The 13,222-nt window shown below is 48.9% G+C and overlaps 1 protein-coding gene across 2 annotated transcripts in view; it reads left to right on the top strand.

Annotated features, from left to right (window-relative positions):
- Nucleotides 1–13,222, top strand: part of TBC1D2 (TBC1 domain family member 2) — a 511,011-nt gene that overhangs the window by 132,617 nt on the left and 365,172 nt on the right. The gene's annotated exons all lie outside the window — the stretch shown is intronic.

Genomic DNA, 13,222 nt, shown 5'->3' with positions numbered 1-13,222 from the left:
TTTTGCGTCTGCCGCACGTAGATACGGTCATGTCTACATCCAGTCAGAGTGACTCACATTGACATCAGCGTGGCACGGCCTTGCGGCGTGCCTGATGACGTGCGTGCGTACACCGGTGACCACAACAGCATCACTGTAGGGAAGAAGAGGCGAGTTGGCAAAATGATTTCTGAAATATTGAAACTTGATTGCAGAGTTAGGAGAAGGCAATGTGGTGTGAATTATGTTCCTGAAGTTATAATATTAAGAAAGAGCACTTTAGAATTTTATTATTAGAGTAATTAATTTTAAATTCACACAAATTAACGATTTTAATTCCTTCATTTTTTTACTTTTTGCATTTTATGTTACTATGTTTAATGACTAGAACAATTCTCATTATGCCACAAGTAGTTATATCATTTCTAATTTATAAGCATATTACCTCTCTAACACTCAATTGCCTTCTATGCTCTGAGGCTCCTACAAAATGCTTCTGCCGCCTGAGAAAATCACAAATAAATAAATAAAGCAGCATTTCATGCCACATCTACATTTTCTGTCATGAGTGGTGCAGTTTGTGCATTTTGGAGAGACATGAGGTACAATCACCTTCAAGCAAGTACCTGTGGCTACACGATCGTTCGCTGGAAGTATTGGAATGCATAGTGCCTCCCTAGGGCACCCATAAACAGGGCCGGTCTGGCTGTAGCGGGCACCGGGCAATCCCCCGGTGTGCCGCACGGGTGGGGGGCCGGTTTGGGGCCGTTTTTGTTACAGGGCCGATTTGCTTTGAAATGCTGCAAAATCGGCCCGGGAAAAGAGCTTGGTGGCACCCCCCCCCCCCCCACCCCCCCCCCACGACTCCGTCACCCTGGAGGAATTGCCATCCGCTAGATTTAGAGTTGACTTGGGAGGGAGGGGTGGGGGGGAGTGAGCAGACTCAGAGACCAAGTAGAGTGTGAAAAAGGCCGCTTTAATGAAACAGGTGCACATTTACACAACGTAACCTCGGCAACAGCCTAATAATCTAAACCTTTACCAATTGATTGTATTGTTTTTTCCAACCCCCAAAACACCCACCCCCGCCCCTCACCTTCCGTCAAACCCGCCCCCACCCGTACATACCCCATCACATATTAAAACCATACAACAGCCCCATTACAACATTATAACTTCAACATGCCCCAAAATCATATCTCAAAACCCCACTTACAGCCAAAGCCCGACCAGATCCCCCAGCCTATGCCTCCAAACCCGAATTCCACCTGCACAACTTCCCCTGACAAAATCCAAATTCCAAAATATCAACTCCCCTCATGCCCAACAGTGTGAAATCAAAATAATCCGCACCGCACCTGTTCCAAGCGACAATGAAATAACAATAATAGACAAACCCCATGTCCACCTGTGACAAACCGCTGCGCCCGAATAAAGACCAGGAAAAATACAAACCCAGAAAAACCCAAAAATTGGAAAAAGAGGGGGCAAAAAACCATAAGGGAGGGAGGGAGGGACAGAAAATTCACTATACTAACACCCGGCCACCAGGTCACCTAAGCCTAAAATGGTGGCCGGGAGGAGGAGCCCACGACCCTTATAGGCTGGGCTCCTCCAAAACTAAAAAGAAGCCCAAAACCAGCCCAAACAATAGCCTGCTCCAAAATGGCTCCCACCCGCCCCTCCCAAACAGCCCGGGGGGGGGAACCTCCCAGGGGTCGGCTGCCCCCCCCCGAGCCCCCCTTGGGAGGGAGGGGTGGGGGGGAGTGAGCAGACTCAGAGACCAAGTAGAGTGTGAAAAAGGCCGCTTTAATGAAACAGGTGCACATTTACACAACGTAACCTCGGCAACAGCCTAACAATCTAAACCTTTACCAATTGATTGTATTGTTTTTTCCAACCCCCAAAACACCCACCCCCGCCCCTCACCCTCCGTCAAACCCGCCCCCACCCGTACATACCCCATCCCATATTAAAACCATACAACAGCCCCATTACAACATTATAACTTCAACATGCCCCAAAACCATATCTCAAAACCCCACTTACAGCCAAAGCCCCACCAGATCCCCCAGCCTATGCCTCCAAACCCGAATTCCACCTGCACAACTTCCCCTGACAAAATCCAAATTCCAAAATATCAACTCCCCTCATGCCCAACAGTGTGAAATCAAAATAATCCGCCACCCAGAAAGCAGTGGGGGAGGAACACCGAAACCCACCTTTCTGCCCCCCCAAAACAGCGCTCAAAACCTGGGAAAAAATTTGGGGGGTAAAACCACACTAACCCAAAACACTTCGGACCTTCAAACATCGGGACAGAACCTCCCGCAGTTCCAAAAGATACAAATCCATCCCCATCCGGGACAAATGAACCCCGTCACTGTGGAAAAAAGCTACAGCATCATAACGGATGTCACTATGAACAATCCGACCAAACCCCAAATCTCGACAAAACCGAGACACCTCAAGATTAACCTTCCTGCGAGACTTGTCAATAGCCTTAGGTTTAACCGCATTTCGCCAACACCTCCTCGGGATCAATTCTGTCCACAGGACGTGACACCCAGCCCATTGCTGATGTAACAAAGAAAGATCCTTTTTCATGGTCCTAAGAAGAACAACACCTTTAACTGAACACAGGTCATTCTCTCCAAGATGTAACACTAAAATATCAGGACAAACCCCACCCACCAACCACGAGTTAAGAGCTGGAATAAGATCCTTCCACAACATACCCCCCCTACCCTTCCAAACAACATTAAATAAACGTTCATTGAAGCCAAGCATAGCACCAAAGTAACTCAAACGAGCTTGAAGTTGAGCTCTTTTAACGAAGGAGTGTCCCACAATCCATATCGTCAGGAAAGCGGAACGAGGACCAGCCACAGAACCTGCAAGAAAAAGAAGTATCAGAAAGGCAAAACAGAAGAAGACGCGGGCGCATCCCCAACCTCACGTCGGACATAGCGCTGAAAACAGTTTGAAGTCCAGCGCCCCAAACGCATAATGTCCTCCCTTGACCAACCCCTGTTAAAAGCCTCCGTCGCAGCTCCAATTCGAAAAGAATGTGTGTCATAACGAGACTCATCAAAACCAAGCTGACGCAGCGCTTTCCGCAACACCATGCGCAGTTGATATGTAGTGACCACAGAACCATCCAAGTGTTGAAAAACATTGTGTTCCAAAACCCCACCCGAAAGCTCCCACCAGCGTCGCGCCCAGCGCAAAGGGCAAGTCTCCAATGAAGAAACAGCTTCCAACCAAACACCCTTGCCTTGTTGCCTCTGATCTGTCTTCGAATGTGAAAGCCATATATGAACTCCTTTACCTGACAAACGAACATCACCCCACAAAACTCCTTTGTTAAACCGATTACCCAACAACTCAGACACCCGAAAAGCGCCAAAAAACATCCAAACCATCAAGGTGGCAAACAGGCAAGCTTCTGACTCATCCCTACAAACTGCCGGCAAAATCGCCACTACACTTGCCAGCCTCTGCCATGACAAAGGAGACCTCACTGCCTGAACACCACCCCGCTCCCGAGCCCACCCTTCCAACATTCTCCGACCCAATTCCCCCGCAGACGGGGAATAACCCCATAACAACTTACCCATAAATGAAACGCCCGCCAACTTGCCAGCAATAGTAACTCTGGTTAAACCCTTATCCATTAAACACAAAATAAACTGAACCACATCCTCTGATCTTTGCCATGGCAGTTCCCTCTTGATAGCTCCAGAAGCCAAAAAGTCTTTCCACGCCAACTCATAAGCTGTTCTTGTAGAAGGTGCCAATGACCCTACCACCAGCTGAAAGACCCTGTGTTGCCTACCGTCCACAGATGTTCCGGCATGGGAGTCGGCGTCTCGTCTGCCTCCAAAGCTAGCCCACGGAATCTCTCCCACTGTGAACGAGACAAAGCATCCGCAATGTCATTGTCCACACCAGGAATGTGCTGGGCCCTAAAGCAAATATCAAATCTCAGGCATCCCAACACAAAGACCCTGAGCAATTTCAGAACTTGCACACCCTTCGCAGATTGTCTATTGATCACCTGCACCACAGCCAGATTGTCAATCCTGAAAAGAACCTTCTTGTGAGCTAAATCCTGGCCCCACAACGTAACTGCCACAACAACCGGAAACAGTTCCAAAAAGGCAATGCTCCGGCTACCATTCTTCCAATCCTCGGGCCACTGCTGAGCACACCATCTTCCTTGCCAATACAAGCCAAAACCCTCACTACCAGCCGCATCAGAAAATATCTGCACATCCCAAATCCAATCAACCTCCCTGTATAGAGGAACACCATTGAAGGAATGCAGAAAGGTGACCCACATACGCAAATCCTCTTTGACACCCGCTGACAGCCGGACCCGATGATGTGGCAAGTAACGACCAGACAGAGCCCTGCCTAGACGCCTACAGAAAGTCCTGCCCGCCCGGACCACCCGACATGCAAAATTAAGGTGACCCAGTAAGACTTGAACCTCCCGCACCATGACTTTCTCTCTAGGTAACATTTCCTCCACCAACTCCAACATGTTCTGTTTCTTATCAAGGGGTAAACGGGCTTGCATGGACTGAGAGTCAATCTCTATGCCCAAAAAAGACATGGTCGCGCAAGGACCCATGGTCTTCTCTGGAGCCAAAGGAACACCCAAATGGACCATAAGTGTCTGGAACTTAACCAAAGCATTCTGGCAGTCTAAAGAATCAGCAGCACCCACAAAAAAGAAATCGTCCAGATAATGTGTGACCAAAGTGTGACCAGATTCCTGTGTGAAGAACCATTGTAAAAACGTACTGAACGTTTCAAACAACGCACATGACATGGAGCAGCCCATTGGCAATGCTTTGTCCACGTACCACTTCCCAAGGAATTGGATACCCAGAAGCGGCCAATCTTCAGGATGGACTGGAAGCAGTCGAAATGCGGATTTAATATCACATTTTGCCATCAAAGCAGAAGGGCCCGCAGCCACTACCAAAGACATGGCCACATCGACAGAAGAATAGGAGACAGAGGCCGCTTCGTCATCAATGAAGTCATTCACAGAACTACCTTCTGGCCACGACAAGTGTTGGATAAGCCTAAACTGCCCCGGGTCTTTTTTGGGAACCACTCCAATTGGTGAAATAATTAAGTTCTCCAAAGGCCAATCATCAAAAGGACCTGCCATTCTGCCTTCACACACTTCCTTGTTCAACTTCTCCTGGACAATATCCTTATGGTCACCCGCTGACTTAAGATTCTTCGACCACCTCCTCACACGAGGCCCCACATAACCTAGATGAAAACCATCTCTGAAACCAGACACCAAAAACTCTCTCAGCTCAGCAGACCCATAACCTTGTAGCGCCTCAGACAAATGTAGCACATTAACCGGTGTATGAGCCTTTGGGCCCAACACCTGATGAACCTCTCCCTCCCCTGGGAGCCTGAGGTGTCTGTGGCGTGGCATGATGTGTTGCACCCTACTGTGACCACTGTTGCCCACCCGGAGGTCTGAGTCCCCAACATCTTGACAGAGGGTGGCTCTTCTTCCCACACTGCGAACATTCATGTCGGAACTTACAAAACTCTCTAGTGCATGTCCCTCGATTGAAATCCCAGCAGGTCCCAACATTAGCCTGTGCTGATGTACCTGTCCCCACCCCTCCCCGGGTGGGTCGCGCCTGAAAGGGGCGGTAAAGTAAAGGCAAACCACTGGCCGTAAAGATTGTTTTACCACTAGTGGACGCACCCATAGTGTGTTGCCAAAGGTCTGTGTCTAATTCCCCCCATTTCGCCTCAGGATCCCAAGCCATACGCGCCCTAAACTCCTCATCATATTGCGCCCAAGCAAAGTCATTTCTCGTGATTTGAGCCTTACGAATCACATCCATGTATTTGAACAGTGAAACGCAGCGCTCAGGGAACTTCTCACAGTATACACTGGCGTATATTAAAAACGCCGCCGTCCAATTTTCGATGGTCAATGGGACTTTAGGGCGTTTAGCTAATTCGTATTCCTCCTCCTTGGAACCCTCTTTAGCACGCACTTCCCTATGTAATAACTTTAAGAGTTCCACAAACTCACCATTCCATATTTTCTCCTTAGTGCTCAACATTAAATGAGCTCCCAATGGCTTAGTGACGCCCATATAGGGCAACTTCTTAATTTTCAACTCTTTACTATGCAAAACCTTACCTGTGTCAACTGCGACTGTAGAAGTCCCACTGTCAACCTTAGCCGCCACAACTTTGGCAGCTCCCTCAGTACCCACACTCTGGTCCTTAACATAACGGCCCTTATGTAACCTACCCTCAGACCCTGTAGAGACTAAATCCTCCCCAGACCCCACAGACACCATTTTAGCCGGAAGCTCCACATTCTCACCTGGACGTAACAAAGGAGGCTGACTCGGCTCCGCTCTCCACTCCACCTGCGAAACGTCATCCGCCGTCCGAGGAGCCCTCACTGAGGGGCCGAGCGCTCGTGGTCTGGACAATTCCGCTCTAGCACGCACCACCGGTGCCTGTGAAGAACTAAGAGATACATGAAAATGTCCCCCCCCGGACACAGTATCCCGCACTTCACCCTCCTCAGGACTATCTTCATCGTAGTCAAGAATTAACGATTCATCCAACTGGGGAGGAGCAGGCAACACCACCTCCTTCCGGACCCTATCAAGGGTCTGCGAACGATCACGGGCCTTACCAACCCTTAAATGTGAGCGAGGCGGGGAAGCCGACTGTACTCGCCGGTACGCCCCACTACTAACACCACTCACAACAACATTCTCCGTCATCAAATTTGTAAGACCGTGCGGAGCAAGAGAAGTCGCGCTTGACCTGCTCTTGGCAACTGTGCTGGAATCCCTCGGTGGAGCCAGGGAGATCGCGCTTGACCTACGTACACTGGCTGCGCCGCCATCCCTCGTTGGGGCCACTGAGGTCGCGCTGAACCTGCTTTTACTGGCCACGACGGGATCCCTCGTTGTGACGGGACGTGCCGCGCAAGGCTCCACCCTCTTTTCACCTTGGCGCAAATGGGCTGCCGTCCGCCCTACCAAGTCCGCTGCTCCAGACCGCTCCCTAACCAGAAAAGAAAAAGGCCGGACTGATGTGCCAGGGTTTAAACCACCTAAATAACCAGCAGCTGGGCACACGTCCCCCGCTGCCCCTTCAAAACTCTGTCTGCCCTCCTGAAAATCCACTGAAACAGGCCGCTTATTCTTAAGAACCGCGCTCAAACGAGGCGGAGGGGGAGAAGGGGAACAAACCTCCTCATCACTGCTGCATTCCAACATAGACTGAACCATAACCGACGCTGGACCCTGTACCTGAGAACCCAAAGCCATGCCATCCCGTTGCGTCACCTCCAAAGAACCCAACGCCCTATTCTGTCCACCAACCCGTAAACCCGGGAATTGCACAACGCCAGACCTCGTACCCTCTGCACACCGAGACTCAGCATTACCAAACTGAGCAGCATCACGCAGCCCTTCCGCCCAAGAGGGAAAAATATCCAGACCCCCCCAAGACCGAACCCTAACCCCCGGGGGATCCCCACCCACGGACCCCAACACTGTATCAGAACCCACCAAACCCTTGTCTGACACAGAACAAGAAGGAACCTGAGGAAAAACAAATACCTCACCACCTAAACCTGATTGCAAAAAGGGGGAAACATCCTGCCCCCCAGTCTGCGCCCACTCCCCCTCACCCACAGAACCACTGCAAACTGAAACAACCTCCCTCCCAACAGATAAAGGGGGAGAAAACAATAAGGGGCTAAAAGGCACCCCGGATAAACCTGCCACACCAACTCCCTCTAAAGAAGAACCAGCCTCCTGAGCAGCTGAAAAAGAAACTTTATGGGGCCGAGGAGGAGTTAATATAAACCCTCCCCTTGCCGTTCCCTGCGCTTGCAAAACATCCTGAGAAAAAACAACCTGTCCAGGAACCACCGCTCCATGCCCCTTCTCACCATGCCAGCTCTGTATAGGTAAAATAGAAAGTGGCCCGCGCTCCAATGGGGCCTCTGCCCCTCCCCCCACAGCGACGTCACCAACCGCCACTGCAGAGGTCGAGGCAGAGCGCCGAGTACCCCCACGTTGCACAGAGGCCCTGCGACCTTGCTGCGAAGGAGCTGAAGCAGCTCGCTCCCGAAAAGCGGACACCGGTACTTCAACCGGCGCCGCCTGCATGATTTCCCCAGCCGCCAGCTCCCCCGCTGCAAAACCGCCCGCACTAGCGGGCTCAGAGAGCCCCGAGCCTCTCCCCCGCTGCGCTTTGACCGCCGGGGCCGCTCTGCGAGAACGCGAGCGGCCCCTTTCACTCACCGCCTCATTACGGCGACGCTTTGGAGACAAACACGCCGCCACCACGGCCGACACTCCCGCTGACGCACGTCGCGGAGGCCGCTGCTGCTCGACCTGCCGCTCACCAATAACCAAATCCAGGCGGCCCGCCTCGCTAAGGAGGCGGATCGCTTCCAGGACACGATAGTCCTCGGCTGCCATTTGAAAAAGAGAAGCTAAGAAGAAAACCTAACTGTGACAGAAAATTCACTATACTAACACCCGGCCACCAGGTCACCTAAGCCTAAAATGGTGGCCGGGAGGAGGAGCCCACGACCCTTATAGGCAGGGCTCCTCCAAAACTAAAAAGAAGCCCAAAACCAGCCCAAACAATAGCCTGCTCCAAAATGGCTCCCACCCGCCCCTCCCAAACAGCCCGGGGGGGGGAACCTCCCAGGGGTCGGCTGCCCCCCCCCAAGCCCCCCTTCCAAGTAGGTGGTCATTTATTAAAGCTTTGCCAGGAACTGCTGTCACAAATTGCAGTTGATTGTAGGGCTCATTGCTCTGTCAATATGAAAGAACCCTTCAACAGACTTTTATTTTTTATTTTTAAAAATAAAATCTCGAAGTCAAATTTTCTTTTTGAAAATAAAAAATAAAATGCTCCTCTCCCCATGGGAGTTATCCCCCCATAGTGAGTGAAGCATTTAGTAATGTTCACTGCTCCTTACTGCCAGGGTTTCCGGCCCTTACTCCACATGGCTCTTAGAGGGATTTAATCAAGGCCAAGATGAAATAGTCTCCACCTTGATTAAAGCAAATGTCCATCCGCATCTATATTTGACGGACAAACCATTATGTGGGTGGTAAGCATACTCCTTCACCGTTGTGACGGAGTATGCTTGCCACCAACATAGAAATCGGGCCCATCCTCTTTTAGCTGCTTCATGGCATGTCATGTACTAGACCTGCATATACCTTAATGTCATTCATCTTCCCATATGCTTTCCTCTATCTCTTTGGCCTATTTTCATTGATTTAAGCAGGGTCTTAAATTATGTTATTGTAGGCATTTTTTATGTAAATCACCTTTGCGTTTTATACAATCTGAAAGTGGTGTGAGCTGTTTTTCAGCAACCTGTCAACTGCATGTATATTTTCCTAAATGGGAGAATTTTTCGTCTTTCTGAACCATAGGTCTGTGGATTTGTGCACGTAATGAGGTATTAATTTGTTAAAGTCTTATGTAGCATTATGGACTGACAAAAAGTATTTGAACAAAGCAAGTACATTGGTTTCCAAACAGTAATTGGTAACGACAATTGGTCTCAAATCTAAAAGGCTGAGGTTTGCCAGTGTTTTTTTGACAGTTGCATGCAAATACATTGGTCAAAATACTAGTGCATTCTTGGCCTCAATCTTGAAATAGATTTTGTAATAAAGAAAACCCATCCCAAGTGTTTACGCGTGTTGTAATACATGCATGCACATGCGCCGTGACCTAAGGTGGCCAATTTTAAGTTACTATTCTAACATTGGAGATGACCATGATAGAATGGTAAATTGACATTTTTTATTTCAAAGTATTTTATTAAAATATTTTTTTTAACAACTACATTTAGCATTGCTTACACTTCGGTGGGTTTCATCAAAAGTGAAAGAAATGTGTGCACCAGTGCAAAGAAAGAAGCAAGCAGCTGTCAGGCCCTCGTAAAAAAAGACATAAATACAAAATGTTTGTAATGGGGAAGAGCGAAAGAGGTGAAGAGAGTGCATGAGAGTGTGCAGAGGCTCAAGCGGAGAGAGGAAACATTAACTCCTATTGAGTCCTCACTTCAAAAGAAATAGAGAAGTGGAAGGGTACAACTCATTCACTCTGAACACTGATTGCGAATTGCTCCAGGCGGTAAAAGCACAACAGTAAGGATAAAAGCCATTGATAACTGAGATAGATATCAAAGTCATTCATTCATGAGCACAGGACTGGCTCAAAAGCCCACTCCAAGTATGTCATGGATTTGGAAGCAATAGGTCTGTCAAAAAGGAAGCTAATGTCTGGAGCCTAGAACCAAAAAGGAGGCCATTAAGACTGGACACAAAAAAGGGTCAGATTTAAGAAATAACAGGAAAAGGATGTCTATAAAATGATGTTTGAAGGACACCAGTAAATGCCTGGTTCTTAAAGCAACAGGAAGAGAAACATTGGTTTTGAACATGGGGAGTTCGGAATCTTTTTAGATCTCAGTATAGACAGTGCTTGCTTCAGAGTCCTCTTTGTTCACCCGATATCATGAACAGACTGGCGAGATAGGGAGGCCCATACAAATGTAAGGCGTCCTAGACTGTGCAGTCCATATTGTACCATTCAGTGGGGAAACCAAATCAAGTTTCTCAGGATAGTGGTCACAGGATCACCTTTTCTTGTTGAAGATACAAGTCTGGCTATGGATTGTAAAATTTCCTTGAGGTGTCTGAATGTATGAATTAGATTTGCAGAGTGGGACCCTAGTTGTAAAGTAGAGGGACACTGTGGAAAGGGGGGTTATAAAGTAGGTGGCTCTAACAAGAGAGGGCAGAGCACAAGGGAAAATGAGATTCTAGAGTGTTGGGAATGGAAATGTGTGGTTAGTCAGGAGTTTTTACCGTGTGGAAAGATGCTTGCACAACAGACGCGTCATCATTTGTTTGCAGAAGTGGAGGAGGGAGTTTCCTCTATCTATGCATCATATTCCCAGCAGGTAAATATGATGCAATGTTTATGTGGTATGTTTGACCTGGATTTTTCAGAGAAGTTAGACGGTGTATGTTGGTGTGGTGTGAGACATTACATTTAGTTATGCAGCACTTTGCCTACTACAAGGCTTTGGTGCTGTGCACAGCACATATGGGGGTGAGGTCTCTGTCTATTATGTTCTGTCTAAGAACGTCTATATGTAGATATGTCTGGATGCATTCTGTGTAAGGCTAGAACATAACTAATATAGAGAAAAAGAGGGACTGGGAGTAATCAAGGTCCAGCACTTACACTCCCACTTCTGTAATGATTATCAAAACAAAGTGCTGTTCCTAACCAGAGTTACGGTTGGCACCAGTTGTGTAACCTAACTTAGCTCGGGATGGATGGGATATAGAAGATATTGTAGCAAGAGCCCTCGCCCACTGTATCCTGCTGCAGGCACGCAGCGCTGGCCCCTTTACTGTGGCTAGCACACAAGTCTACATATTTCTGGATTACAGTAGAATACAGTACAGAGACAAAGGATCTCCCTCTCAGCATCCAAGAAGAGACTTTGGGAATTAGGCATGCCGTATTCCCACCCAAACTGCGATTTCAGCTGGATGGAAGGTCCACCTTCTTCACTAACCCGGAGAAGGTCTGGTAGTGGATCGACACCCAAGACTTGAGTAGTCACTTGCACCCTCACTCAGCACCCTCTTGACACCACAGGCTTAAGAGGCTCTGGAAATGCGGGGTATGCCCCACTCCGCGGCAGGCCAGAGTCAGCAGAGATGAGACGGTGGTGGTAGCAGCGACAATTGCACACTGTGGTGGGAGCCCTGGAGGGGCCATCATTTTGGAGGTAGACACTGACTCGATATTCGGTAGTGCCCACAGATCCAGTGCCAGTATACTGCTACCCAAGGTCACCCCTGGCACAGTTGACAATATAATCTAACCTCCCACATGGTCTTCCTCATTGTTTCTTTAGTAGGCTACACTACTTTACTTTCTTGCCCAGTCAGTTGACTACACAGTGATCCAGATCCATCCCATCGTTGAGATCAAACTAGGCTCTCGACTTGTGCACTTTGCTTCTCCCTCCTCCCTCCCGTCACTGTACCAAGGTAGCATGGCTGAACATTGACTTCTCCAATGGTGCCTGGATGCTGACATGATAGTCCAGGGTGGGGTCAGTTGAGGATTGTTTTTTGTATCCCTTTTGGAGCAGTAGTGGCTCCTGTGCTAAGGAGGAGGGGCGTCGCCTCGCTGCTAAGCAGCAGTGAAATAAAGGAAAAATACAATGATAATAACTCGAGTTTATTATCATTTTCTTTTTACCCTGCTGGAGCAGCTTTGCGGGCAGTGTGGGTCAGGGCTGCTCTGCTGACAGAGCAGAATAGGAGTGGTTTGCACTCCCCAAGTGGGCATGAATGTTTGACTGTCCATCTCTGGCCGGCCAAACATCCATCCGCACTTTGCATGTTCTCCACCGAGGCTACATTACAGTCTGAGTGGAGAACATGCCCCGGCTCCCATTCCCTGGCTGAGCACCAAACCAAGACACTGCATTGCAGCATTGTGATTGTATCAGGGGAGCCTCAGCCCGGGTGCTTCCTGTTCCTGAATACCAGATTTAAGCTCATACAATATTACTTTCGACATCGGTTATGCATCATCCACAGGCATTAATGCTATGCACATGCAGCATGGCCACTGTGTGATGTAGAGGGAGCAGATTTATACCATATGGTGTGGAGCTGTCCTGTACTCCTCCATTACTGGGGGGCGCTGTTACACAATACATAGCATAAACCATTGGGTGACACATCTTGAACACTATGGTTTATTGTCTGTTGGGACCTTTCCTGAGCCCCAGGCCTAAAGTGGTCAAGTCCAGAGTCATAGACCTAGCATTGGTAGCGTGTCATGAATTTCCGATCTCCTGGAAAACCCCACCAAGACACAGCCTCATACAGTGTTGGGCAGAATGTATCGAATTCGAGGGAGCTCCTCTGCAGTGAAAGTGAGGTAGAGTATCTGGGCCCCGGTGTACAAGGAAGCATGGGATGCCATCTTGCAGGATTGCCCCCATATGGACAGGTCTGGAAGACTCTGGACTCCCCCCCTAGAGAGAGGGCGATGACTCTGACTAAATGTACACCCCTAACCACTGCCAAGGCCACCTGCTCGACCCTACATATAGCCTTCATAGTACCCGTGTCATACT

The sequence above is a fragment of the Lissotriton helveticus genome, chromosome 2_1 (assembly GCF_964261635.1).
Source record: "Lissotriton helveticus chromosome 2_1, aLisHel1.1, whole genome shotgun sequence".
In the NCBI taxonomy this organism is placed as follows: domain Eukaryota; kingdom Metazoa; phylum Chordata; class Amphibia; order Caudata; family Salamandridae; genus Lissotriton; species Lissotriton helveticus.
Note: the sequence above shows the minus strand (reverse complement) of the source record. Positions and strands in the feature narration are given on the sequence as shown.